The sequence below is a fragment of the Malaya genurostris genome, chromosome 2 (assembly GCF_030247185.1).
Source record: "Malaya genurostris strain Urasoe2022 chromosome 2, Malgen_1.1, whole genome shotgun sequence".
Taxonomy (NCBI): Eukaryota; Metazoa; Arthropoda; class Insecta; order Diptera; family Culicidae; genus Malaya; species Malaya genurostris.
The window spans coordinates 98,061,053-98,068,322 of record NC_080571.1 but is presented as its reverse complement, the minus strand read 5'-3'; positions in this window follow the sequence as shown (position 1 = coordinate 98,068,322).

The window sequence follows — 7,270 nt, the reverse complement described above, 5'->3', positions numbered from 1 at the left end:
CACGACAAAAGTCACCCTGTATGTGTAGGGTAACGGTACCCTCTTTAATCTCAGCTTCAGCATCCATCTCATGTACGAAAACCACGCATTGGTTGAAATGAGAAATGTTGCCTCTGCTCGATAGATTGACTTTAAGAGTAAAATGAAAATGGATGCATTCGCTTCGAGTTTTTGTACCGCTTCAATATCAGTATCGCACATTTTCGTACTATTTTTTTATGCGGCGTTGTTTCTAAGATTAGATTTTTAGAATTTTACGATTCGTTGACTGAATGTCGAGTAATCTGCAAAACAACATGGCGACGCCACTAATGAGATGACTATTGCTACCAAAGTCCTAGAAATTGAATAACAGAAAATTCATCACCACTATTCAAAACTGGAGCAAATTTTGGAAATAGAACTCAACATTTAGGGGTTTGTTGGTTTGTGCAAAAAGCACATATTTTGTTTCTATTCTTCCGCGTTTCGCTTCATCAGTGCTTGAAGCAGTTCAGATTGAACTGCCATCTCCACCTAACAGTTCAGCTCAAATCCCTAAATGTTCACATTCTGCGACGGTCGGTGATAAGTAGTCTTTTGTTTACGCCTTAGACGTCAGAAATAATATTGTGCAATATTTTTAAACTGTTGCATAAATAGTGCAATCTTTGCTTCTGTTTACCGGTTTAAATTGAACTACTAGGCGGATATGGCAGTTCAATTTGAACTGCTTTAAGCACTGATGAGCCGAAGGCGAAACACGAAGAAATAGGGAAGTCAAATTTCTCTACAGGAGTGCCGAATAAAGTACTTTTTTGTCTACACATCTACCCTTACAAATAAACGACATATTCGACTGGCATATTAGAGCGACAAAACTGATTCCATTTTACTATCTGCTTTCTGGCATTTTTTCAGTGGTGAAACATGTAAGTTTACACGCCTTCTAGTAAGTCTGGGTATTTTTGACACGTATTAAAATATTTCTGGTAAACTCGGTCATTTTACAAATTTCGCTCTTATGAATTGTGTCATATGTGGATTTGTGTCATCTGTTAATTTCATAGTTTTTGTTCCGTAGATCTAGATGGTATCAACGAAAAATAAAATAAATAACTATTTGGTTGAAGGACATACATAAATTGAGTTTAGAGAACATTTAATCCCCAAATGCACATCGACGATTTTGTTAAATTTTTTGTTTGGATATAAATTTGTATGAAACGCGTAACTACATACTACATTGCGCGATTAAGGATTATTCACATGTTTTACGGTAACCGTTTTTCCATTGGAACACTGATTTAACAAACTAGCAACATTGAAACCAATCCGGATCGCTTACGACTCACGATCGTTGAGTTCTTCCGAAAAGCTTCCCTTACCCTCGATTTTCCAATTCAAAATCAGCTCACACTTTATTAAAAGTTACATTGAGCATCGCTGTCTTCATGCTGACGTTGGACTGGAAAACCACCCAACTCGCATATAAGTATGTATCCCAGTTAACGTTCGGATCTTGAAGTCAACTAAGGAATATGAGATTCGGGTGATTGACATCTGTGCGTTTGAATCTATGGTTCATATCTGTTTCCCCGAAGTCGAAAAAATCACTGTCTGGGAAGTAATGTGAAAAAAGAAACTAGAATGTTTATTGAAGTATTATTCACGCATCAGTATCAGTCACAACGGGTGACACGGTGTGGAATAATGGTTTCAAAACGAACAAAATTTGATGAACGATGATTTCTGTTTCGGTAAGAATCCCACTTGCTTTTGTTTGCCAAAGTATCATAACCACCAACCACCATCAGAGGAAAACGTGAAATTGTAATAAGACAAGTTTCTGAAACAGAAATAATTTATCCGTGTGTCAGCGGTCACCAGAATCCTGGGAATCTTAGAGTGGCTGGCAGTGATTTCACCCTCAATTCGCTTCGGGTATGTGATCATTCAATCAACAGTCTCTTCTATGACACTACTTACATTTATTTGATCACCACTTACCCTCCAGTGTTTCATAAAAAGGACCCGTAGAATATGTCATAGAATACCTTCCCGTTCGTACCATGTGAAAAAGGTACACACTTTGAATAATAGATTACCCCCAGTGACATTGACACAGATCATCCCTACCGCTCGGAGCTGGCCGTGAGTACCGCGCTTATAAATATTTCATGATCCATCTTCCGTTCCGTTCTGGTTCGGACTCCTTCCCCGTTGTTCCTTCATTCCCAGCACCGGTTGAGCTCGTTACTCACTGTCACATTGGAAGTCAGTGAAGTCATCACCAATTTACAGCCCTTGAATATCATCATCCCTCACTCCTCACCCGTTGCGATGAATCTGTTGGCGCCACTCTCGTGTGGACCGTCGTGGCCTGATGCATTCAATCGAGTCTTTTGAGACAGCTGAAAAAAAAAATACATACAGAAGAGGCAAAGCGAAGTGACATGACATGTTCTACTATTCTATATTGTATTATGCCTATTCTACGCCGTTTGGGTGCATTCAATGTTATCATCATAATCATATTTATAATAAACAACTGACGATATCCATCATGTTCATTGTTGGATCTTGTCAGAATAGTTCAGGTACGAGGGTCGTCGTTGTTTAGTGGTTTGTATGCGAATGATCGCCGAGGGCAGAATAGATACTACACACGATAAGCGTTCAATTAACTACAATAAAAATGGGAAATAAAAAAAAGCAGTGTACTATTTGGAATCATGAATACTACGCGGTTGAATATTTCACATATTTTCTGAAATTTTAGCCACAATTATTACTCAAATTTTTAAACAAGCATATACATTTTTTTTCTTAGCATATACATTTAAAACTTGCAAGTGAATACTTATTTTTTTTCAGAATTTTTTTGCCAATCAAAACCACTAGATTTTTTTCGAATCTTGAGGTAGATAGTTTTTTTTACCTACGTATAATATCCGTTCCTCAAATATCCGTATTGTAAGGATTTTCATGGAATTTCAATAAACCGGAAGTTTATTGTATTTCGGAATGACCCCAAACATTATTTTCCGGTACCTTTTCATCGAATCTGTTCCAAACATTCCCATATGGTAGTGGTTTTCAATATTATTAATTACCCGGAAATCGCGTTCATTTTATGCTAAAACGTGAACGTATATGCTAAACGTATTTTTTGGCATTTGGTTCGTAATAAAAGTTACGTAAAATAAGTTTACGTAAAATAAAATAATCTAAAAAAGTGTATTCAAAAGAAGGTTTTGGTGTACTATTAGAATGGGTTCGTCGAGTTCGTAAAATGTCTATGTGTGGAACATTTTTGCGCACTCACCTTTTCCGAGGCGGACGAGCCGGTTTCCACAAACTTAGTTTCAAATGAAAGGCCTTGCAGGTCCAACACTAAACTTCTGTTTATTTCAATACGACTTCCGGTTCCGGATTTACAATGTGATAAGTATAAAAAACATGAAAATACGTTCACTAATTTTTCTCGGAGATGGTTGAGTCGATGCTTACAAACTTGGTTTCAATTAAAAGGACTTGGAATCCTACAGAAAACCAAAATTTAACCACTATGCACTACCTAACATCGCTTTCAAAGATCTTTGAAAGTCGGGCAGTATGAAACAACCGTTCTAATTTAACAGACCGCTGAAGCCGAATACATAATTATTGCTAATTACCTATACAGTCGATTTATCATATTTCTATTTTTTAAATTTTCTTCGTGCTTCGCCTTTGGCTCATCAGTTCTTAAAACTGTTCAAATTGAACTTCCATCTTCGTCTAGCAGTTTAATTAAAACCGCTAAGCTGAAACAAAGTACACACTTTTTTGAACTCGAATAAATATGAAAAACTTAGACGGAGTCTCTAGGATCAAAGATGGCTCAACCGATTTTACTAAACTTAGGCTGGTTTGAAAGTTACTATCAGGCCATTGATCATGTTCTAAAATCAAATGACTGTCACTTCCGGCTCCGGAGATATAATGGTTAAAGTGACGTAATCACCAAAAACACGTTGTGTTTTCACCAATCAATTTTCTCAGAGTTGGCTTGGTCCAGGCTCATTTGAAAGCTACTAATGAATTGTGAACCAAGCACATTTTTCATCGGTTGAATTTTCTCGGTGATGATTCAACAAACTTCGATAAACATAGATTCATTTGAAGGCGAACAATGTCAATCAAATTTGAAAGGGTAATGGTGAACATTTCCGTTTCGAGAGAAGCAATATTACATGCGACGTAACCGATAAAACCCAGTTTTTGTTCAATGCAACAAAATTTCTCGGAGATAAGAGAATCGATTTCGAAAACTCATGTGACTCGTGTGAAAGCAACTATTAGGTTATTTGATAAGCTCGGTCGAGGATGAAATCTAATAAATGTTTTAATGAGATTGATGGAGAGTAAGGTCTAAATGATGAAAAATCATCATTTTTTTTTCAGAATTATCGTTCAACAAAATACATTCAAATGATTGCATGTTAAAAAGCATCATTCGAACAACATTTTGTGATTTTTTCGTGAAAAAATATCGAGAAATAGGTCGGTGAAGAGGTATTTCTGAGGACACATCTTAAAAATCTTTTTTTTTTAAATAACTATTTATTGGAATATGAGTTAAAATTAAATTATTATGATTTAAATTGGGTGTTCAGCCACAAGTGGTGACTTTTCAGCCCTATTATATATATGATTTGGTTATTACCATGAGGACATTATTTGCTTCCGCAATTCTGAGATTTTTGTGTAGGGAAAATTCTAAACCTACTTGTATTGTGTGATGGGGAAAAGGAACATATATACTAACTTACTAACTAATACAGAGAGCGAATCGATTCAATTGAAGATTGCATCGATTTTTGTCGGAATTTGCTTATAATATTATGCGACATTACATCTAATGGTTCTATATTTGTGAGTCTGTGTAACTCATTTGTACTAAACCAGGGAGGACGCTTCAAAATCATTTTCAGAATTTTATTCTGAATCCTTTGAAGCGTTTTCTTCCTGGTGGAACAACAACTTGACCAAATTGGTACTGCATAAAGCATGGCTGGTCTGAAAATTTGTTTATAAATTAACAACTTGTTTTTTAGACAGAGCTTAGAATTTCTGTTTATAAGAGGATATAAACATTTAATATATTTATTACATTTTGCCTGGATTCCTTCAATGTGATCCTTGAAAGTGAGTTTTTTGTCATACGTTAAACCTAAGTATTTAGCTTGATCAGACCATGTCAATTCCCAGCCATTCAATTTGAGAATGTGATTATTGTTTGGTTTAAGAAAAGAAGCTCTTGGCTTATGAGGAAAGATAATTAATTGCGTTTTTGCTGCATTTGGTTTAATTTTCCATTTTGACAGATAATCACTGAAAATATTTAAACTTCTTTGTAGGCGACTGCAGATCACTCTTAGATTTATACCTGTGGCTAACAGACTTGTGTCGTCACAGAATAACGATTTCTGACAACCAACGGGTAGATTTGGAAGATCAGAAGTGAAAATGTTATACAAGATTGGAGCTACGCTCGAACCCTGCGGAACACCGGCTCGTACGGGTAGCAATTCAGATTTACAATTCTGATAGCTAACCTGAAGAGTACGATCAGTTAAAAAATTTTGAATCATTTTGATCAAATAAATAGGAAAGTGGAAATCAGACATTTTTGCTATTAAACCTTTGTGCCAAACACTGTCGAATGCTTTTTCTATGTCTAGAAGAGCAACTCCAGTGGATAACCCAGAAGATTTATTTGCTTTTATCATGTTCGCTACTCTGACAAGTTGATGAGTAGTTGAATGTTCATGACGAAATCCAAACTGTTCTGGTAAAAAAATTGAATTCTCATTTATATGAGACATCATTCTCAACAAGATATTTTTTTCAAAAAGTTTACTGATAGAAGAAAGTAAGCTAATTGGTCGATAAATCTTAAAAATCATGATTTGCGGTGTCCACTGTATCTCAGCGCAGACTACGCTTTTTCACAAAAAAATCCGCCATTTTGTAGCTGTAAAATTTCCCCAAAGTAACACACAACGAAAAAGAGAACGTTGGGGTCTGGTTTTTTATATGTAGAAAGTGTGTGAAAAATTTGAACCAAATTGGTGCAGTAGTTTTTGAATCACGATGAACCCGGACTTTCAAAACCTGCTTTCGAGAAAAACGCGTTTAAAGTCTTTTGTCTACTATAAAATCAATAGGCCGATGAATACTATTCGATTCTGCTCGACAAACTGAGCAAATGTCTGTGTGTGTTTATGCAGTCATTTTCCTCTAAGATGGTTGAACCGACTGTCACAAACTTAGATTCAAATAAAAAAACTTATGGTCCCATAGTCTGCTATTGAATTTCATTAGGATCCATCTTCCGGTTCCGGAGTGACATTAGAGAAAATATGTGCAATCATTTTTTTCGGAAACTTCCAAACCGATTTTTACAAACTAAGATTCTACAGTTTCCTATTTTTAGAACATTTATCCGGATCCGACTTCCGGTTCCGTAACTTAAGTGTGATAAGTGGAAAACTAACAATTTCATGAGTATTTTTCCACAAACAATGGTAAAAAACTGGTACCTATCCCATAAAACTGTCTGATAAATTCTTCTAGTTTGCAGAACTTGTTAGTTTGTGGGCATATAAAATTAATTCGGTACTACTGGTACCCTTTTTCCTGTTTCGGAAGCTCCGAAATTAGTGGAAAAACCCCAAAAGTAGAACTCACTTCGATTTCTCAGCGACGCTTGAACCGATTTTCACAAATCTTGGTTTAAATTGAAACTCACATTGTCTCTAAAGCTACTCCGAAATAAGTTTCCGCAGTTACAGGGCGATGAGTGTCATAGCTTTCAAACTGGCATATAGAATGACAATACAGTATCGTGAAACGTGGTAGAAGAAAACACAACACGAATGATGCGTGCTACGTTCTATTCGTACACGCTATAAAGTTACAGAGACGGTTGCGAATGTCTGCTACTATCTTAGCTATTTTATACGTGCGACCTAAAGAATAAAGGAATGTCAATGAATTGAATTTTTTTTTTAAATAAACATACATCGGAATTCCAAGCTTCGCAATGTAGGGGAAAGTCTTATAATGCGCCCCTGCTAGCCAAAATGCCCTCCTTCCTTTCTTAAGCATTCAAGACTTTTCTAAACCAAAATTTTATCACTAATACTATCTTTTCGTAGGATCTCTCTGCTGTGAAAGTTTGGTAGTTGTCGTTTGCTGGAAAGCATGAAAAAACTGAAAATTTCATTTGGCAGCTTTTCGA